A 23,606-nucleotide genomic window follows, 5' to 3' on the forward strand; every position below is an offset into this window, starting at 1 on the left:
AATGCACAAGGTCCTCTACTCTACACATAAAATGGTCAACGAATCGTTTCTAGTCATTTCTCTTCCTTCCAGGCTTTTTCTTCTCTTGACTTTATATTGCAATTGGCAACTTTCATATATTAGGTGCATTACCGCCACTGACCTCATTCGTCTTCAGTCACCCACGTGGGTATAACCAATGAGGAGATGGCACGTGGGTATAACCAATGAGGAGATGGCACGTGGGTACCTGCTTTTGTAAACCAATGAGGAGATGGGAGAGGCAGGACTTGCAGCGCGATCTGCGTCAGAAATAGAACTGACTTCTATTTTAGCCCTTAGAAACGCAGACGCTCGTTGGTGTGCGTGAGCAGTATGGGTGCAATAATTGAATAATATAGATTTCTACATTTATTTTGCAACGCTTGCGCACGCGACGCAAGCGTTGTAGTCAACCTGTAAGTCTGAATCTCAAATACTGAGAAGTGAGTAGGAGAAGGGTGTAACGGATATTCGTCTTCCTCCGACTAGGAGTATGAAGGATCGGACCAATATGCAGCTTGGTACGTGTCCATGTTGATCATTTATTAACATTGAACACCAAAAACAAAATAACAAGGAGAACGAACGAACGAAAACGAAACAGTTCTGTCTGGTGAAGACACAGAGACAGAAAACAAACACCCACGCAACACAGGTGGAAAAAGGCTACCTAAGTATGATTCTCAATCAGAGACAACTAACGACACCTGCCTCTGATTGAGAACCATACCAGGCCAAACTCAAAACACAAAGAGAACAACAAACATAGACAACCCACCAAACTCACGCCCTGACCATACTAAAACAAAGACATAAATAAAAGAACTAAGGTCAGAACGTGACAAAGGGAGTGCATTTCCTAAGTCTGAATCGGCCCCTTAGATTCTAATCGGCAAGCAGACACCCACCAGGATAGAATACATTACTGATCTAAGACGATTAACCATGCATTACAAAAGGCAATGAAAGCAAATAGGGGTCTGGTGAAGGTTGTGTATTGTGCTACAAATCAACAGTTTCATAGCATGTTTTTTCACCCAAGCCACAACTACTCACATTGGGGACTCCCTCTGGTGTATCATTGTGGGCAGAGGGTCTGTAGTTAGCACCCGCCCTGTAGACGTTGATCCTCTGGGCCATCAGTCCGGTAGGGGGGTACAGACCCTGGTCCTGCATGTCCTGGAAGCCACAGAGCTGCTCCATCTCCAGGTGTCTGGGCATCTTGTGGCTGTGGAAGCTGTGGGGGTATTTCTCCTCTGGGCTGTCCAGCTCCTGGCCATCCTCGTACACATGCTTCAGCACCCTGCCGCTGACCGACGAAGCCAGCTTGAACCTCACCTTTCTGGGTTTGCTGTCATACAGCTGATCGCTGTCATACCTCTTGTCCAGTTTCCTCTGGAGCTCCTCCATGGTTCTCCTGCTGGGAGATGTGACTTTGAGAATCCGCCTGAGACCCTAAGGACCCTATATACTGTACCTACCTGAACAAGGAGCTAATACGATACGGGGTGTTCAATGGACTGCTTGAGATCAGCCTGCTGTCTGTCTTTAGCTACCACAGCTGAATTATTCAGTGTCAGATCGTATTCACTAAAGGATAATGGGGAAACTGAGACCATATCATCAAATAATCATGTTTGCAGGAGTAGTGGAGTGTTGCTAAAAGCAAGAATTGTAGGCATGGAGCAAAGTGTGAATTACGGGGGGCCAAGGGGGTTCTCAGGCACCCTGAATGAGACATGAATGCCCCTAAATGCAACAAGTATAACTGGGCAGGTGGTCCTAAATAATGCTAATTTATCTATTCTCCTATTTGATTAAAAGGACATTTCTACTGCTACAGTGGTACATATTAAAATAAAAGCTTATCCAAATTTAACAAACACCCCCAACCGCTGAGTCATGGTTTAAAACATTTTTCATTTTTTTCATGGCTGCATCCTGGAACAATCCCGTATTTTAGCCACTTTTCAAATCAAATCAAAGTTTATTGGTTGTGTACACAGATTTGCAGATGTTTTCGCAGGTGCAGTGAAAGGCTTGTGTTTCTAGTTCCAACAGTGCAGTAATAATACCTAGTAATACAAAACAATATTCACCAATCCAAAAAGTTTAAAGACAGAAATGAAGAAATATCAGAATGAGCAATGTCAGAATATAAATATACACTGAATGTATAAAACATTAGTAACAACTTCCTGACATTGAGTTGCACCCCCCACCTTTTGCCCTAAGAACATGCCCATCGGGGCATGGACTCTGCAAGGTGTCAAAACCTTTCAAAGGGATTCTGGCCCATGTTGACTACAATACTTCCCACAGTTGTGTCAATTTGGTTGGATGTTCTTTGGGTGGTGGACCATTCTTGAATACCAAATACTGAAAAGTGAGTATAACGACTTGGAGCTAGCCATTGTAAGTTCAGAGTCACTCGCCCCAAAAGTGTGTATGTGCTGGAGGCGAGCAAAAGCTCGGGAGAGAGGGGGGAGTGTGGTTGGGGCATCAGATAGGGTGAGACAGGCCAGGGCAGACGGTGAATCCAAGCAGCAGTCTGGAATCCAAGCAGCAGTGCAGCAGGCAACGGGAGTAGGTGTCACCCATTTGGGAGAAGCTAGAGGGAGATTTCTTGTAGAAAATGGCAGTGGGCAGTCTCTGAAAAGAGGGAGGAGGCTTCATAGGCCCCTGGATTTGGGTGGGGTAGGCTGTGAGAGACTCATGCCATTTGTTGGGCTTGAAGGCTTCGACACCTCTCATTTCACACCTCAGTGCTAATTGAAGTTGTATCTGGTCTGTCTCAGTTCCGGGTTGGATGGTGTCTCCAGGTCTCTGCTGTTTGTTTCCCAGAGCACCCTCTGTATAGCTTGGAAAAGGGAATCTTTGGTAGTAGTAATCCTTACAGGTAATTTTGTCCAACATTAGGTTGTAGGTTTTGAGTTTGAATCTGGAGTGAGGTTATGCTGTGAAGGGTAGCATCCTGTATAGAGCTGAAGTAAGAAGTTTACGTACAACTGTCATGTTTGTCATTTATTATCATGTCTTGTCCCTGTGCTCCCCATGCTATTCGTTTCCCTCTGCTGGTCTTATTTGGTTCTTTCCCTCCTTCTATCCCTCTCTCTCCCCCTCCCTCTCTCACTCTCTCGCTCTCTCTTCTCTCTATCGTTCCGTTCCTGCTCCCAGCTGTTCCTATTCCCCTAATCATCATTTAATCTTCCCACACCTGTTCCCGATCCTTTCCCCTGATTAGAGTCCCTATTTATTCCTTTGTGATCCGTTCCTGTCCCGTCGGTTCCTTGTTTTGTATTCACCATGCTGTGATTGTGTTTCGCCCTGTCCTGTCGTGTTTTTTGCCTTCATCAGATGCTGCGTGTGAGCAGGTGGCTCTATCAACTACGGCCTGCGCCTACCCGAAGCGACCTGCAGTCTGTGGCCGCTTCTCTAGTTATTCCCCTCTACAGACTAGAGGATTTTTGTTATTCCCTGTTTGGATTTAAATAAACTCTGTTTCTGTTAAGTCGCTTTTGGGTCCTCTTTCACCTGCATGACAGAAGGAACCGACCAAGGAATGGACCCAGCGACTTCAGACGCTCGTTACACTGCCGTCGAGATCCAAGGAGCCATGCTCGGCAGACACGAGCAGGAATTGTCTGCTGCTCGCCATGCCGTGGAGAACCTGGCCGCTCAGGTTTCCGACCTCTCTGGACAGTTCCAGAGTCTACGTCTCGTGCCACCTGTTACTTCCTGGCCTGCCGAGCCTCCAGAACCTAGGGTTAATAACCCACCTTGCTACTCCGGGCAGCCCACTGAGTGCCGCTCCTTTCTCACGCAGTGTGAGATTGTGTTCTCTCTCCAACCCAACACATACTCTAGAGAGAGAGCTCGGGTTGCTTACGTCATTTCACTCCTTACTGGCCGGGCTCGAGAATGGGGCACAGCTATCTGGGAGGCAAGGGCTGATTGCTCTAACAAATTCCAGAACTTTAAAGAGGAGATGATTCGGGTTTTTGACCGTTCAGTTTTTGGTGGGGAGGCTTCTAGGGCCCTGGCTTCCTTATGCCAAGGTGAACGGTCCATAACGGATTATTCCATTGAGTTTCGCACTCTTGCTGCCTCTAGTGAGTGGAACGAGCCGGCGCTGCTCGCTCGTTTTCTGGAGGGACTCCACGCAGTGGTTAAGGATGAGATTCTCTCCCGGGAGGTTCCTTCAGATGTGGACTCTTTGATTGCTCTCGCCATCCGCATAGAACGACGGGTAGATCTTCGTCACCGGGCTCGTGGAAGAGAGCTCGCATCAACGGTGTTTCCCTGCTCCGCATCGCAACCATCTCCCTCCTCTGGCTTTGAGACTGAGCCCATGCAGCTGGGAGGGATTCGCATCTCGAATAAGGAGAGGGAACGGAGGATCACCAACCGCCTGTGCCTCTATTGCGGAGTTGCTGGACATTTTGTTAATTCATGTCCAGTAAAAGCCAGAGCTCATCTGTAAGCGGAGGGCTACAGGTGAGCGCAACTACTCAAGTCTCTCCATCAAGGTCCTGTACTACTTTGTCGGTCCACCTACGCTGGACCGGTTCGGGTGCTACATGTAGTGCCTTGATAGACTCTGGGGCTGAGGGTTGTTTCATGGACGAAGCATGGGTTCGGAAACATGACATTCCTTTCAGAGAGTTAGATAAGCCTACGCCCATGTTCGCCTTAGATGGTAGTCATCTTCCCAGTATCAGATTTGAGACACTACCTTTAACCCTCACAGTATCTGGTAACCACAGTGAGACTATTTCTTTTTGATTTTCCGTTCACCGTTTACACCTGTTGTTTTGGGTCATCCCTGGCTAGTATGTCATAATCCTTCTATTAATTGGTCTAGTAATTCTATCCTATCCTGGAACGTTTCTTGTCATGTGAAGTGTTTAATGTCTGCCATCCCTCCCGTTTCTTCTGTCCCTACTTCTCAGGAGGAACCTGGCGATTTGACAGGAGTGCCGGAGGAATATCATGATCTGCGCACGGTCTTCAGTCGGTCCCGAGCCAACTCCCTTCCTCCTCACCGGTCGTATGATTGTAGTATTGATCTCCTTCCGGGGACCACTCCTCCTCGAGGTAGACTATACTCTCTGTCGGCTCCCGAACGTAAGGCTCTCGAGGATTATTTGTCTGTGTCTCTTGACGCCGGTACCATAGTGCCTTCTTTCTCTCCGGCCGGGGCGGGGTTCTTTTTTGTTAAGAAGAAGGACGGTACTCTGCGCCCCTGCGTGGATTATCGAGGGCTGAATGACATAACGGTTAAGAATCGTTATCCGCTTCCCCTTATGTCATCAGCCTTCGAGATTCTGCAGGGAGCCAGGTGCTTTACTAAGTTGGACCTTCGTAACGCTTACCATCTCGTGCGCATCAGAGAGGGGGACGAGTGGAAAACGGCGTTTAACACTCCGTTAGGGCATTTTGAGTACCGGGTTCTGCCGTTCGGTCTCGCCAATGCGCCAGCTGTTTTTCAGGCATTAGTTAATGATGTTCTGAGAGACATGCTGAACATTTTTGTTTTTGTCTATCTTGACGATATCCTGATTTTTTCTCCGTCACTCGAGATTCATGTTCAGCACGTTCGACGTGTTCTACAGCGCCTTTTAGAGAATTGTCTCTACGTAAAGGCTGAGAAGTGCTCTTTTCATGTCTCCTCCGTTACTTTTCTCGGTTCCGTTATTTCCGCTGAAGGCATTCAGATGGATTCCGCTAAGGTCCAAGCTGTCAGTGATTGGCCCGTTCCAAGGTCACGTGTCGAGTTGCAGCGCTTTTTAGGTTTCGCTAATTTCTATCGGCGTTTCATTCGTAATTTCGGTCAAGTTGCTGCCCCTCTCACAGCTCTTACTTCTGTCAAGACGTGTTTTAAGTGGTCCGGTTCCGCCCAGGAGCTTTTGATCTTCTAAAAGAACGTTTTACGTCCGCTCCTATCCTCGTTACTCCTGACGTCACTAGACAATTCATTGTCGAGGTTGACGCTTCAGAGGTAGGCGTGGGAGCCATTCTATCCCAGCGCTTCCAGTCTGACGATAAGGTTCATCCTTGCGCTTATTTTTCTCATCGCCTGTCGCCATCTGAGCGCAACTATGATGTGGGTAACCGTGAACTGCTCGCCATCCGCTTAGCCCTAGGCGAATGGCGACAGTGGTTGGAGGGGGCGACCGTTCCTTTTGTCGTTTGGACAGACCATAAGAACCTTGAGTACATCCGTTCTGCCAAACGACTTAATGCCCGTCAAGCTCGTTGGGCGTTGTTTTTCGCTCGTTTCGAGTTTGTGATTTCTTACCGTCCGGGTAGCAAGAACACCAAGCCTGATGCCTTATCCCGTCTGTTTAGTTCTTCTGTGGCTTCTACTGATCCCGAGGGGATTCTTCCTTATGGGCGTGTTGTCGGGTTAACAGTCTGGGAATTGAAAGACAGGTTAAGCAAGCACTCACGCACACTGCGTCGCCGCGCGCTTGTCCTAGTAACCTCCTTTTCGTTCCTGTTTCCACTCGTCTGGCTGTTCTTCAGTGGGCTCACTCTGCCAAGTTAGCTGGTCATCCCGGTGTTCGAGGCACTCTTGCGTCTATTCGCCAGCGCTTTTGGTGGCCGACTCAGGAGCGTGACACGCGCCGTTTCGTGGCTGCTTGTTCGGACTGCGCGCAGACTAAGTCGGGTAACTCTCCTCCTGCCGGTCGTCTCAGACCGCTCCCCATTCCTTCTCGACCATGGTCTCACATTGCCTTAGACTTCATTACCGGTCTGCCTTTGTCTGCGGGGAAGACTGTGATTCTGACGGTTGTCGATAGGTTCTCTAAGGCGGCACATTTCATTCCCTCGCTAAACTTCCTTCCGCTAAGGAGACGGCACAAATCATTATTGAGAATGTATTCAGAATTCATGGCCTCCCGTTAGACGCCGTTTCAGACAGAGGCCCGCAATTCACGTCACAGTTTTGGAGGGAGTTCTGTCGTTTGATTGGTGCGTCCGTCAGTCTCTCTTCCGGGTTTCATCCCCAGTCTAACGGTCAAGCAGAGAGGGCCAATCAGACGATTGGTCGCATACTACGCAGCCTTTCTTTCAGAAACCCTGCGTCTTGGGCAGAACAGCTCCCCTGGGCAGAATACGCTCACAATTCGCTTCCTTCGTCTGCTACCGGGTTATCTCCGTTTCAGAGTAGTCTGGGTTACCAGCCTCCTCTGTTCTCATCCCAGCTTGCCGAGTCCAGCGTTCCCTCCGCTCAAGCGTTTGTCCAACGTTGTGAGCGCACCTGGAGGAGGGTGAGGTCTGCACTTTGCCGTTACAGGGCACAGACGGTGAGAGCCGCCAATAAACGCAGGATTAAGAGTCCAAGGTATTGTTGCGGCCAGAGAGTGTGGCTTTCCACTCGCAACCTTCCTCTTACGACAGCTTCTCGTAAGTTGACTCCGCGGTTCATTGGTCCGTTCCGTGTCTCCCAGGTCGTCAATCCTGTCGCTGTGCGACTGCTTCTTCCGCGACATCTTCGTCGCGTCCATCCTGTCTTCCATGTCTCCTGTGTTAAGCCCTTTCTTCGCACCCCGTTCGTCTTCCCTCCCCCCTCCCGTCCTTGTCGAGAGCGCACCTATTTACAAGGTACATAAGATCATGGACATGCGTTCTCGGGACGGGGTCACCAATACCTAGTGGATTGGGAGGGTTACGGTCCTGAGGAGAGGAGTTGGGTTCCGTCTCGGGACGTGCTGGACCGTTCACTCATCGATGATTTCCTCCGTTGCCGCCAGGATTCCTCCTCGAGTGCGCCAGGAGGCGCTCGGTGAGTGGGGGGTACTGTCATGTTTGTCATTTATTATCATGTCTTGTCCCTGTGCTCCCCATGCTATTCGTTTCCCTCTGCTGGTCTTATTTGGTTCTTTCCCTCCTTCTATCCCTCTCTCTCCCCCTCCCTCTCTCACTCTCTCGCTCTCTCTTCTCTCTATCGTTCCGTTCCTGCTCCCAGCTGTTCCTATTCCCCTAATCATCATTTAATCTTCCCACACCTGTTCCCGATCCTTTCCCCTGATTAGAGTCCCTATTTATTCCTTTGTGATCCGTTCCTGTCCCGTCGGTTCCTTGTTTTGTATTCACCATGCTGTGATTGTGTTTCGCCCTGTCCTGTCGTGTTTTTTGCCTTCATCAGATGCTGCGTGTGAGCAGGTGGCTCTATCAACTACGGCCTGCGCCTACCCGAAGCGACCTGCAGTCTGTGGCCGCTTCTCTAGTTATTCCCCTCTACAGACTAGAGGATTTTTGTTATTCCCTGTTTGGATTTAAATAAACTCTGTTTCTGTTAAGTCGCTTTTGGGTCCTCTTTCACCTGCATGACAACAACTTAGCCAAATACATTTAAACTCAGTTTTTCAAAATTTCTGACATTTAATCCAAGGAAAAAAATCCCTGCCTTAGGTCAGTTAAGATCACCAATTTATTTTAAGAATGTAAAATTTCAGATTAATAGTAGAGAGAATGATTTGTTTATGCTTTTATTTATTTCACATTCTCACATTCCCAGTGGGTCAGAAGTTTACATACACTCAATTTGTATCGGGTAGCATTGCCTTTAAATTGTTTAACTTGGGTCAAACATTTCAGGAAGCCTTCCACAAGCTTCCCACAATAAGTTGGGTGAAATTTGGCCCATTCCGCCTGAAAGAGCTGGTGTAACTGAGTCAGGTTTGTAGGTCTCCTTGCACTCACACGCTTTTTCGGATCTGCCCACAAATGTTCTATAGAATTAAGGTCAGGGCATTGTGATGGCCACTCAAACACCTTGACTTTGTTGTCCTTAAAGCCATTTTGCCACAACTTTGGAAATATGCTTGTGGTCAATGTCCATTCGGAAGACCCATTTGCGACCAAGCTTTAACTTCCTGACTGGTGTCTTGAGATGTTGCTTCAATATATCCACATCATTTTCCTACCTCATGATGCCATCTAGTTTGTGAAGTGCACCAGTCCCTCCTGCAGCAAAGCACCCCCACAACATGATGCTGCCACCCCTGTGCTTCAGGGTTTGGATGGTGTCTTCAGCTTGCAAGCTCCCCCTTTTTCCTCCAAACATAACGATGGTCATTATGGCCGAAGAATTATATATTTTTTCATCAGACCAGAGGACATTTCTCCAAGAAGTACGATCTTTGTCCCCACGTGCAGTTGCAAACCGTAGTCTGGCTTTTTTATGGCGGTTTTGGAGCAGTGGCTTCTTCCTTGCTGAGCTGCCCTTCAGGTTATGTCGATATAGGACTCATTTTACAAATGATATAGATACTTTTGCACCTCTTTCCTCCAGCATCTTCACAAGGTCCGTTGCTGTTATTCTGTGATTATTTTGCACTTTTGGCACCAAAAGTACGTTAATCTCTAGGAGACAAAACGTGTCTCCTTCTTGAGCGGTATGACGGCGGTCTGGTCCATTGGTGTTTATACTTGCGTACTATTGTTTGTACAGATGAACATGGTACCTTCAGGCGTTTCAAAATTGCTCCCAAGGATGAACCAGACTTGTGGAGGTCTATAATTGTTTTCTGAGGTCTTGGCTGATTTTTTAAAAATGTTCCCATGATGTCAAGCAAAGAGGCACTGAGTTTGAAGGTAGGCCTTGAAATACATCCACAGGTACATCTCCCAATTACATTTACATTTACATTTAAGTCATTTAGCAGACGCTCTTATCCAGAGCGACTTACAAATTGGTGCATTCACCTTATGACATCCAGACATCCACTTTATAATAGTGCATCTAAATCTTAAAGGGGGGGGATACTTATCCTATCCTATCCTATCCAATTGACTCAAATTATGTCAATTAGCATATCAGAAGCTTCTAAAGCCATGACATCATTTTCTGTCATTTTCCAAGCTGTTTAAAGGCACAGTTAACTTAGCGTATCTAAACTTCTGACCCACTGGAATTGTGAAAGTGAATTATAAGTGAAATAATCTGTCTGTAAACAAATGTTGGAAAAATTACTTGCACAAAGTAGACCGACTTGTCAAATTACTTGCACAAAGTAGACCGACTTGTCAAAACTATAGTTTGTTTACAAGAAATGTATGGAGTGGTTGAAAAATGAGTTTTAATGACTCCAACCTAGGTGTATGTAAACTTCCAACTTCAACTGTACGCCCCTGCTGAAAAATTATGCAGCTGTGTCTCTCTCTCTCCCTCTCTAAACGTGATGCATTAAATTTACTAGTTACCTGTCCAAAATTATAATCAGTAACATAACTTTTGGATTACCCAAACTCAGTATCGTAATCTGATTACATTCCGTTATTTTTAGATTACTTTCCCCTTAAGAGACATTAGAAGAAGACAAAAATGTATGTTACCAACTGAATGACATTTATTGCAGGATAAATCAATGTTGAAGTTAAATTAGCTGGCCATGTATGGATGTTAAATTTTACTTTATGGGTTGGTTATGTAGGCTTCTTCTAACCCATCGCTTTCTACTACATATAATAATATGATTCAATTATATATTTACATTAAAAACCAAAGTCTATTAGAATTCCAGTCATTCAAATAAATGTTATACCCCTTGATCTTCAAGAATAGGACTTGGAAATATGGAAGTATAGATTATCCAAATTGTTTTACCTAAGCATGATGTCACGTTCTGACCTTTATTTCCTTTGTTTTGTCATTATTTAGTATGGTCAGGGCGTGAGTTGGGGTGGGCAGTCTATGCTTGTTTTTCTATGATATGGGTATTTCTTTGTTTCGGCCTAGTATGGTTCTCAATCAGAGGCAGGTGTCATTAGTTGTCTCTGATTGAGGATCATACTTAGGTAGCCTGGGTTGCACTGTTTGTTTGTGGGTGATTGTCTATGTTGATGGCTTGTTTCAGCGCAGCTCGCATTAGCTTCACGGTTGTTATTTTGTTTACGGTTTTTGTATAGTGTTTCAGTGTTCAGTGTTTTCTTTATTAAAATTCATGATGAACACATATCATGCCGCATTTTGGTCCTCCGATCCTTCTCGCCTCTCCTCTTCAGATGAAGAGGAGGACGACCATGACACATGACCCAAAAACTAAGGACTTATTAGCCAGCCCTTCTCTGTTGTTTATGATTTTGTTGTCATGGAGGACTGATTGGGTTCATTGATTCCAGTTGCAAAATAAATAATGCGCTCCTGGAATGGCATGCTTTGAGCACTACTGAAAAGTTCTATTTGCATGTGAAAAATGAATGCCAATTACCCAGCCTCTGTTTTGGTAAAAAGCTGAGGGATGGGCCTGAAGAAATTTAACTACTCTCAGATTAATAGACAGAGCTATGGATGCAAGGACTGACCATCCATGATATAATGAGTGTTGTTTTAACCATTGTCGTGTGTTTGGCTATGCCGGATTAAGTGATATGACATGCTATTCTATAAAATAATTTATTCGTAATTAATATCACCTGATTGAGCTCATCATGTAAATGTAATTAACTAGAGAGTCGGGCACCACAAAATAATATTTATAGAGCTGTTATCTTCAGAATAAACTTTTGAAGACCTAGTAATATTTTACATCAATAGCAGTCAATATCATTCCTCATCTTAATTCAGTCTCATCTGAAAGTTGTAAATTCTTGGTTATCTGCACGAACCCTGGCTAACAATTTGAATCAGCAATACAAAATTGGGTTTAATGATTTATTTAATACATACATAACTAATCACACAGAATTACACATACACATTAAATCATAACTTGATTACAAATGATGTCATAAAGGAAAATGTCCCTAGCAGGCGGAACAGAAATGACAGCTTGTTACACAAGGGAAAAGGGCTGGGTTTGAGTGAAAAAGCGAGAAGACTGAGGGACACAGGGAGATGTGCTATCGTAAATACAGTATCTGATGCTTCTAAATTACCGCCCATTTGGAAAAGGAAAATGCAATAAATATTTACTCTGAGCTGCGCTTCGGTAGGTTGGTGGTAGATGGAAGGCTGTGTTGCCAAACCGAGTCCTCTGAAGAATGTCTTTGGTTGTCAATTGAATACGTTGTAGTAACGCTGTTGGGTGATAGACGGGTTACTCTGTCTGTTCCTTCCTAACCCTTGTTGCATTTGCTGTTGCTAACTCAAAGGCTAGGAGGTATCACTTCTGTAGTGAATAAGAGTTCATAGTTCATACCATTCGCAACCAAGCTCACGCGGATGTTGGCTTTGTTCTGTAGTTATTACCGTCGTCCTCACATCATCAGAACAGGAAGTTATATTGTCGTCAAGGGCTAATAATTTCATATTCAAACATTTAAATTGAACAACAATTCCATGTGAATCCGATAACTCTGATGTGTAGACTTTCCACTGTAGAGTTTATGTCATCTTATCATTGATGAGAATGTCTCAGATGACAACCGAACTGACATCATATTCATTAAGTACCACCGCATATGTTCAATTGTTCCGATTATGTCACGATTTCTACCGAAGGTAACTCCTCTCCCTGTTCTGGCGGCGCTCGGCGTCGCCGGTTTACTAGCCGCCACAGATCCCTTTTTTCTTTTCTGGTTGTTTTGTCTGTGTTCCTTTTCACACCTGGTTTCATTTGCGTTTATTTCTATGTGTATATAGGGCACCTGTTGCCTGCCTTCATTCGTGCGGGATTAAGCTTGTGTGTATTTGCTTTGCTTTGATGTTTATTGTTTTCACTGCTAGCAGTTGTAGTTAAGTTTCGGAACTGAATTTGTGCCTCCATGCGCTTTGCATGAGTTTCTGTATTGCTTTCACTATTTAGGCACTTGTATGTAAGTGTCGGAACTGTGGTTGTTCATCCATGTGTTGGCACGAGTTTCTGTTCCTTCGAGAGCGTAGTTTTGGATTTTCGTCTGTGCCCTTTTTGTATTGGTGGACTATATATATATATATATATATATATTAAACACGCTTCTCAAAAATCCCTGCTCTCCTGTGCCTGACTCCTACACCTCTCACCGAGAAGCACCTTATCACAGATTACCAGAATATAGTTAATTTTCCCCCACATACTGATGTTCCCAGAATCTCTATGTTAACCAAGTGTTTTGCAAATGTAACCTCAGTAGGGTAGAGAGAGGAAAAAAAGGGGGAGAGGTATTTATGACTGTCATAAACCTACCCCCCAGGCCAACGTCATGACACCATGTTATGAGGCTATACAGTGATAGTTTACATTTACAAAGTTTACAAACACTGGAGTAAAACAAGCTTATTTTCTGGGGAACGTCATGACACCATGTTATGAGGCTATACAGTGATAGTTTACATTTACAAAGTTTACAAACACTGGAGTAAAACAAGCTTATTTTCTGGGGAACGTCATGACACCATGTTATGAGGCTATACAATGATAGTTTACATTTACAAAGTTTACAAACACTGGAGTAAAACAAGCTTATTTTCTGGGGAACGTCATGACACCATGTTATGAGGCTATACAGTGATAGTTTACATTTACAAAGTTTACAAAGACTGGAGTAAAGCAAGCTTATTTTCTGGGGTTCTCAAGGAGTGTGACAGTTTAACTAAGCTCACAAGTTATATTCTTCAAGAATCAATAGATATATATAATTCATAAGTCCAAAAATGGATGTAGCAACTACAGATTGTCCCTTTAAGTCTATCAAAAGTGTATGAGTTTGAGCAAGTGTCCGTTAGGCCAATGGATAAAAAGTGTTATCAGCATGAATTAGATTGAGCAATAAAAGCCCAACTTTTATTCCATAGATTTGGATCTGCAATATGCAGCTGTTGCGAGAGCCCATTCTTCACTGGCTACCCACTGGTTTCAAAAACAATGATTGATAAGCAGCTTAAACTTCTTGATTTCAACCTTTATTTGGTTCAAATACACATTTAGATTTGTGAACAGCCATCCACAACAATCAAATCAAATCAAACTGTATTTGTCACATACACATGGTTAGCAGATGTTAATGCAAGTGTAGTGAAATGCGTGTGCTTCTAGTTCTGACAATGCAGTAATAAACAACATTTAATCTAACCTAACAATTCCACAACTACTACCTTATACACACAAGTGTAAAGGGATAAAGAATATGTACATAAAGATATATAATTGAATGATGGTACATAACGGCATAGGCAAGATGCAGTAGATGCTATCGAGGATAGTATATATGAGATGAGTAATGTAGGGAATGTAAACATAAGTGGCATAGTTTAAAGTGGCTAGTGATACATGTATTACATAAAGATGGCAAGATGCAGTAGATGATGTAGAGTACAGTATATACATATACATATGAGATGAGTAATGTAGGGTATGTAAACATATTGAGTGGCATTGTTTAAAGTGGCTAGTGATACATTTTTACATAAACTTCCATCAATTTCCAATGTTAAAGTGAGCTGGAGTTGAGTCAGTATGTTGGCAGCAGCCACTCAATGTTAGTGGTGGCTGTTTAACAGTCTGATGGCCTTGAGATAGAATCTGTTTTTCAGTCAGTCTTGGTCCCTGCTTTGATGCACCTGTACTGATCTCGCCTTCTGGATGATAGCGGGGTGAACAGGCAGTGGCTCCGGTGGTTGTTGTCCTTGACGATCTTTATGGCCTTCCTCGGAAATCGGGTGGTGTAGGTGTCCTGGAGGGCAGGTAGTTTGCCCCCGGTGATGCGGTGTGCAGACCTCACTATCCTCTGGAGAGCCTTACGGTTGTGGGTGGAGCAGTTGCCGTACCATGAGGTGATACAGCCCGACAGGATGCTCTCGATTGTGCATCTGTAGACGTTTGTGAGTGCTTTTGGTGACAAGCCGAATTCCTTCAGCCTCCTGAGGCTGCTGCGCCTTCTTCACAACGCTGTCTCTGTGGGTGGACCAATTCAGTTTGTCCGTGGTGTGTATGCAGAGGAACTTAAAAATTACTATCCTCTCCACTACTGTCCCGTCGATGTGGATAGGAGGTGCTCCCTCTGTTGTTTCCTGAAGGCCACGATTATCTCCTTTGTTTTGTTTAGTTTAGTTTAGTTTATTTTATTTTTACAGGGACAGGCAGATCAAACTTGATGATTGAGTTGGAGGCGTGCATGGCCACGCAGTCGTGGGTGAACAGGGAGTACAGGAGAGGGCTCAGAATGCAACCTTGTGGGACCCCAGTGTTGAGGATCACTGGGGTGGAGATGTTGTTACCTACCCTCACCACCTGGGGGCGGCCCGTCAGGAATTCCAGACCCCGGGGTCGAGACCCAGGGTCTCAAGCTTGATGACGAGTTTGGAGGCGAGCAAAGAAGTTATTTAGTCTGTCTGGGAGCAAGACATCCTGGTCCGTGACGGGGCTGGTTTTCTTTTTGTAATCCGTGATTGACTGTAGACCCTGCCACAAACCTCTTGTGTCTGAGCCGTTGAATACTATACTGATGCTTAGCTTGTTTGTTGCCTTGCGGAGGGAATAGCTACACTGTTTGTATTCGGTCATGTTTCCGGTCACCTTGCCAGTGGTTCGCGCTTTCAGTTTCGCGTGAATGCTGCCATCAATCCACGGTTTCTGGTTTGGGAATGTTTTAATAGATGCTGTGGGTACGACATCGCCAATGCACTTTCTAATGAACTCGCTCACCGAATCAGCGTATTCGTCAATGTTGTTGTTGGACGCAATGCGGAACATATCACAATCCACATGATCGAAGCAGTCTTGAAGCGTGGAATCAGATTGGTCGGACCAGCGTTGAACAGACCTGAGCTCGAGAGCTTGTTTTAGTGTCTGTCTGTAGGCTGGAAGCAACAAAATGTAGTCGTGGTCAGCTTTTCCGAAAGGAGGGCGGTGGAGGGCCTTATATGCGTCGCGTAAGTTAGAATAACAATGATCCAGGGTTTTACCAACCCTGGTTGCACAATCGATATGCTGATAGAATTTAGGGAGTCTTGTTTTCAAATTTGTCTTGTTAAAATCCCCAGCTACAATGAATGCAGCCTCAGGATATGTGGTTTCCAGTTTACATAGAGTCAAATAAATTTAGTTCAGGGCCATCGATGTGTCTGCTTGGGGGGAAATATATACGGCTGTGATTATAATCAAAGAGAATTCCCTTGGTAGATAATTCTGTCGACATTTGATTGTGATGAATTATAAGTCAGGTGAACAGAAGGACTTGAGTTCCTGTATGTTGTTACGATCACACCATGTCTCGTTAATCATAAGGTATACCCCCCCGCCCCTCTTCTTACCAGAAAGATGCTTGTTTCTGTCGGCGCGATGAGTGAAGAACCCAGCTGGCTGCACCGACTCCGATAGCGTCTCTCGATTGAGCCATGTTTCCTTGAAGCAAAGAACATTACAGTCTCTGATGTCTCTCTGGAATGCTACCCTTGCTCGGATTTCATCAACCTTGTTGTCAAGAGACTGGACTTGGCGAGTAGTATGCTGGGGAGTGGTGTGCGATGTGCCCGTCTCCGGAGCCTGACCAGAAGACCCCTTCGTTTGCCACTTTTACGGAGACGTTGTTTAGGGTCGCCGGCTGGGATCCGATCCATTGTCCTGGGTGGAAGGCAAAACACAGGATCTGATTCGGGAAAGTCATATTCCTGGTCGTAATGATGGTGAGTTGATGTTGCTCTTAAATTCAGTAGTTCCTCCCGACTGTATGTAAAAAACAAAATAGTGCATAGTTTCCTAGGAACGCGAAGCGAGGCGGCCATCTCTGTCGGCGCAAAAAAAAACAATCTGTATGGTGCAAATAGCTAAATGAGAGAGCAGTAGCGTGATTCACATCAATGCGCTATGTAAATATCAATAATAAGTGAAATCCATTTAGACGTAGACTACACCACTGCTGTCATCCTTACCTCCAAGCATTTATTCAAGTTGGATCATCTTTGAATGCTGACAGCAATTGCACCATTGGAAGACATAGCTTGGACTGTGGCCTACAAAAGCCTATTTGTGATATTTTCCTGTGATCCATCAAACATATTTTGTGTCATCATAGTGGTCTTTGACTTGTGGTCAGACTCACTCAGGTGGAACGAACTTAAACCTGCTCCTTTTTTCAATGCTGCTTTGAATGTCATTGAGAAAACATCGAAGTGTCAAAGATTTTTTTCACAAACATCCTTTCTGAATTTAAAAGTAATCTTCAAAGTAATCATCTAATGTTTCAAGTATCTGCAATCTGATTACAATATTTTTGCTGGTAATGTAATGGATTACTGTAACGGCTGTCTTGGGTGGAAGAAAGAGAGGACCAAAGCGCAGTGTGGTTAGTGTTCATCTTTTTACATTTACATTACATTTACATTTAAGTCATTTAGCAGACGCTCTTATCCAGAGCGACTTACAAATTGGTGCATTCACCTTATGACATCCAGTGGAACAGCCACTTTACAATAGTGCATCTAAATATTTTAAGGGGGGAGGGGGTGAGAAGGATTACTTTATCCTATCCTAGGTATTCCTTAAAGAGGTGGGGTTTCAGGTGTCTCCGGAAGGTGGTGATTGACTCCGCTGTCCTGGCGTCGTGAGGGAGTTTGTTCCACCATTGGGGAGCCAGAGCAGCGAACAGTTTTGACTGGGCTGAGCGGGAACTGTACTTCCTCAGTGGTAGGGAGGCGAGCAGGCCAGAGGTGGATGAACGCAGTGCCCTTATTTGGGTGTAGGGCCTGATCAGAGCCTGGAGGTACTGAGGTGCCGTTCCCCTCACAGCTCCGTAGGCAAGCACCATGGTCTTGTAGCGGATGCAAGCTTCAACTGGAAGCCAGTGGAGCGAGCGGAGGAGCGGGGTGACGTGAGAGAACTTGGGAAGGTTGAACACTAGACGGGCTGCGGCGTTCTGGATGAGTTGTAGGGGTTTAATGGCACAGGCAGGGAGCCCAGCCAACAGCGAGTTGCAGTAATCCAGACGGGAGATGACAAGTGCCTGGATTAGGACCTGTGCCGCTTCCTGTGTGAGGCAGGGTCGTACTCTGCGGATGTTGTAAAGCATGAACCTACAGGAACGGGCCACCGCCTTGATGTTAGTTGAGAACGACAGGGTGCTGTCCAGGATCACGCCAAGGTTCTAAGCGCTCTGGGAGGAGCGTTGTTTTTAATAAACAACTGAACACTTAGAAAATACAAAACAACAAAGTGACAACCGAAACAGTTATCTGGTGCAGACACACAAAGACAGAAAAAACCACCCACAAAACACAAAGGAAAACAGGCTACCTAAATATGGCTCTCAATCAGGGACAACGATAGACAGCTGCCTCTGATTGAGAACCATATCAGGCCAAACATAGAAATAGAAAATATAGAAAAACTAACATAGACTTATTTATTTATTATTTCACCTTTATTTAACCAGGTAGGCTAGTTGAGAACAATTTCTCATTTGCAACTGCTACCTGGCCAAGATAAAGCAGAGCAATTTGAAACATACAACAACACAGAGTTATACATGGAATAAACAAAACATAGTCAATAATACAGTAGAGCAAAAGAAAACAAAAAGTCTATATACAGTGAGTGCAAATGAGGTAAGATAAGGGAGTTAAGGCAAAAAATAGGCAATGGTGGCGAAGTAATTACAATTAAACACAGGAATGGTAGATGTGCAGAAGATGAATGTGCAAGTACAGATGCTGGGGTGCAAAGGAGCAAGATAAATAAATAAATACTGTATGGGGATGAGGTAGGTAGATAGATGGGCTGTTTACAGATGGGCTATGTACTGGTGCAGTGATCTGTGAGCTGCTCTGACAGCTGGTGCTTAAAGCGAGTGAGAGAGATATGACTCTCCAGCTTCAGAGATTTTTGCAGTTCGTTCCAGTCATTGGCAGCAGAGAACTGGAAGGAAAGATGACCAAATGAGGAATTGGCTTTGGGGGGTGACCAGTGAGATATACCTGCTGGCGCGTGTGCTACGAGTGGGTGCAGCTATGGTGACCAGTGAGCTGAGATACCTTTACCTAGCAAAGACTTGTAGATAACCTGTAGCCAGTGGGTTTGGTGACAAGTATGAAGTGAGAGCCAACCAACGAGAGCGTACAGGTCGCAATGGTGGGTAGTGCCTGGGTCTTTGGTGACAAAACGGATGACACTGTGATAGACTGCATCCAGTTTGTTGAGTAGAGTGTTGGAGGCTATTTTATAGATGACATCACCGAAGTCGAGAATCGGTAGCATGGTCAGTTTTACGAGGGTATGTTTGGCAGCATGAGTGAAGGATGCTTTGTTTTGATATAGGAAGCCGATTCTAGATTTAATTTTGGATTGGAGATGCTTAATGTGAGTCTGGAAGGAGAGTTTACAGTCCAACCAGGCACCTAGGTATTTGTAGTTGTCCACGTATTCTAAGTAAGAGCCGTCCAGAGTTGTGATGCTGGACGGGCGAGCAGGTGCGGGCAGTGATCGGTTGAATAGCATGCATTTAGTTTTATTTGCGTTTAAGAGCAGTTGGAGGCCATGGAAGGAGAGTTGTATGGCATTGAAGCTCGTCTGGAGGTTGGTTAACACAGTGTCCAATGAGGGGCCAGAAGTATACAGAATGGTGTCGTCTGTGTAGAGGTGTACCAGAGAATCACCAGCAGCAAGAGCAACATCATTGATGTATACAGAGAAGAGAGTCGGCCTGAGGATTGAACGCTGTGGCACCCCCATAGAGACTGCCAGAGGTCCAGACAACAGGCCATCCGATTTGATACACTGAACTCTATCAGAGAAGTAGTTGGTTAACCAGGCGAGGCAATCATTTGAGAAACCAAGGCTGTCGAGTTTGCCAATAAGAATATGGTGATTGACAGAGTCTAAAGCATTTGCCAGGTCGATGAATACGGCTGCACAGTAATGTCTCTTATTGATTGCGGTTATGATGTTGTTAAGGACCTTGAGTGTGGCTGAGGTGCCCCCATGACCAGCTCTGAAACCAGATTGCATAGCGGAGAAGGTACGGTGGGATTCACAATGGTCGGTAATCTGTTTGTTAACTTGGCTTTCGAAGACCTTAGAAAGACAGGGTAGGATAGATATAGGTCTGTAGCAGTTTGGGTCTAGAGTGTAACCCCCTTTGAAGAGGGAGATGACCACAGCAGCTTTCCAATCTTTAGGAATCTCAGACGATTCGAAAGAGAGGTTGAACAGGCTAGTAATAGGGGTTGCAACAATTTTGGCAGATCATTTTAGAATGAGAGGGTCCAGATTGTCTAGCCCTGCTGATTTGTAGGGGTCCAGATTTTGCAGCTCTTTCAGAACATCAGCTATCTGGATTTGGGTAAAGGAGAAATGGTGGGGGCTTTGCTGGGTTGCTGTGGAAGGTGCCGGGCAGTTGACCGGGATAGGGGTAGCCAGGTGGAAAGCATGGCCAGCCGTAGAGAAATGCTTATTGAAATTCAATTATAGTGGATTTATCGGTGGTGACAGTGTTTCCTAGCATCAGAGCAGTGGACAGCTGGGAAGAGGTGCTCTTATTCTCCATGGACTTTACAGCGTCCCAGAACCTTTTTGAATTTGTACTACAGGATGCAAATTTCTGTTTGAAAAAGCTAGCCTTAGCTTTCCTAACTGCCTGTGTATATTTGTTCCTAACTTCCCTGAAAAGTTGCATATCACGGGGGCTATTCGATACTAATGCAGAATGCCACAGGATGTTTTTGTACAGGTCTGGAGTGAAACAAGGACTATATCTATTCCTAGTTCTACATTTTTTGAACGGGGCATGCTTGTTTAAGATGGTGAGGAAGGCATTTTTAAAGAGTAGCCAGGCATCATCTACTGACGGGATGAGGTCAATGTCATTCCAGGATACCCCGGCCAGGTCAATTAGAAAGGCCTGCTCGCAGAAGTGTTTCAGGGAGCGTTTGACAGTGATGAGTGGAGGTCGTTTGGTCGCAGACCCCATTACGGATGCAGGCAATGAGGCAGTGATCGCTGAGATCTTGATTGAAGACAGCAGAGGTGTATTTGGAGGGTGAGTTAGTTAGGATGACATCTATGAGGGTGCCTGTGATTACGGATTTGGAGTTGTACCTGGTAGGTTCATTGATGGTCGGGTGTCCCAATTCAGGTCACCTAGTAGCACGAGCTCAGAAGATAGATGGGGGTCAATCAATTCACATATGGTATCGAGGGCACAGCTTGGGGCAGAGGGAGGTCTATAGCAAGCGGCAAAATTGAGAGACTTGTTTCTGGAAAGGTGAATTTTTGAAGTAGAAGCTCGAATTGTTTGGGTACAGACTTGGATAGTAATACAGAACTCTGCAGGCTGTCTTTGAAGTAGATTGCAACAATGCCCCCTTTGGCATTTCTATCTTGGCGGAAAATGGTATCGTAGCGATGGAGATTTCAAGGTTTTTGGTTGTTTTCCTATGCCAGGATTCAGACACGACTAAGACATCCGGGTTGGCAGAATGTGCTAAAGCAGTGAGTAAAACAAACTTAGGGAGTAGGCTTCTTATGTTAACATGCATGAAACCAAGACTTTTACGGTTGCAGAAGTCAACAAATGAGAGTACCTGGGGAGTGGAGCTAGGCACCGCAGGACGTGTATTAACCTCTACATCACCAGAGGAACAGAGTAGAAGTAGGATAAGGGTACAGCTAAATGCTATACGAACTGGCCGTCTAGCACGTTCGGAACAGAGAGTAAAATGAGCAGGTTTCTGGGCATGATACCATAGATTCAAGGCATAGTGTACAGACAAAGGTAAGGTAGGATGTGAGTACATTGGGGGTAAACCTAGGCATTGAGTAATGATGAGAGAGATATAGTCTCTAGAGACGTTTAAACCAGGTGATGTCATGGCATATGTAGGAGGTGGTGGCCCGTTCCTGTAGGTTCATGCGCTACAACATCCGCAGAGTACGACCCTGCCTCACACAGGAAGCGGCGCAGGTCCTAATCCAGGCACTTGTCATCTCCCGTCTGGATTACTGCAACTCGCTGTTGGCTGGGCTCCCTGCCTGTGCCATTAAACCCCTACAACTCATCCAGAACGCCGCAGCCCGTCTGGTGTTCAACCTTCCCAAGTTCTCTCACGTCACCCCGCTCCTCCGCTCTCTCCACTGGCTTCCAGTTGAAGCTCGCATCCGCTACAAGACCATGGTGCTTGCCTACGGAGCTGTGAGGGGAACGGCACCTCAGTACCTCCAGGCTCTGATCAGGCCCTACACCCAAACAAGGGCACTGCGTTCATCCACCTCTGGCCTGCTCGCCTCCCTACCACTGAGGAAGTACAGTTCCCGCTCAGCCCAGTCAAAACTGTTCGCTGCTCTGGCCCCCCAATGGTGGAACAAACTCCCTCACGACGCCAGGACAGCGGAGTCAATCACCACCTTCCGGAGACACCTGAAACCCCACCTATTTAAGGAATACCTAGGATAGGATAAGTAATCCTTCTCACCCTCCCCCCCTTTAAGATTTAGATGCACTATTGTAAAGTGACTGTTCTACTGGATGTCATAAGGTGAATGCACCAATTTGTAAGTCGCTCTGGATAAGAGTGTCTGCTAAATGACTTAAATGTAATGTAAATGTAAATGTAGATGGAACAACATGGTTGGTTAAGGCATATTGAGCAGGGCTAGAGGCTCTACAGTGAAATAAGACAGTAATCACTAACCAGGACAGCAATGGACGAGGCATATTGATATTAGAGAGAGGTATGCGTAGCCAAGTGAACATATGGGTCCAGTGAGTGGTTGGGCTGACTGGGAACACGGCGATTCAGACAGTTAGCAGGCCAATGCTAACATGCTAATAGTTAGTAGGCCGCGGTTAAACAAGCTAGCAGTTAGCAGACCGGGTTAGCAAGCAAGCAGTTAGTAGGGGCTAGCAGTTAGCAGACCGGGGCAGGCAAGCTAGCAGTTACTAGACCGGGAATAGAAAATTAGCCTTTGGGGGATGGGGTAAGTCTGTTTTTGCCTCTTTGTGCAGTGACGTCGATAGACCAGTCGTGGAGTTAGTAGGGTTCAAAGTAGCTCTAGGTAGCTAGCAGGCATAACATGTTAGCAGAATGGGTCTTCAGCCGGCGTCACGCCTGAGGGGCTTGTTGGAATCCTCGGGCAGATTATGTCGGTGTTCCAGTCGTAGAGGATCGGCGGGGTTCCGTGCCCCGTACCGGCAGTAGAAGGGGTCCGGATATTGTAGCCCAGGAGTGGGCTTCGGTGGTAGCACTGGCCACTGGCACTGGAGCCCTGGCCAGGCTAGCTTCAGGCTAATTGGTGCTTGCTCCGGGATGGAAACGCTAGCCAGGAGTGGTCACCCGGGATTGCGGTTAGCTAGTTGCGAAGATCCAGATGAAAATGTTCAGAGTTTGCGGTAGGAATCCGGGGATATGGAGAGAAATGGGTCCGTTATGCTCTGGTTTGAGTCACGTTGTTCTAACTGGCGAGAGCTTTCCAACCTAAAGGTTAGCTGATGACCGCTAGCAATGGTTTGCTAACTGATAGCTGGTAGGTAGTTAGCTGGCTAACTTCAGTTGAGGGATTCCAGATCCGAAGTAAATATAAATACTTTCGAAAAATGCAGATCCACGCGAAGAAAAAGATGTAAAAAGATATATACCAGGAACACGACAGGACAAAAGACAAAGACGTCTGACTGCTATGCCATCCCTTACATGTAACGAATTACATGTAATCCATTGCTCCCCA

Source organism: Oncorhynchus gorbuscha, linkage group LG02 (genome assembly GCF_021184085.1).
Source record: "Oncorhynchus gorbuscha isolate QuinsamMale2020 ecotype Even-year linkage group LG02, OgorEven_v1.0, whole genome shotgun sequence".
Taxonomy (NCBI): domain Eukaryota; kingdom Metazoa; phylum Chordata; class Actinopteri; order Salmoniformes; family Salmonidae; genus Oncorhynchus; species Oncorhynchus gorbuscha.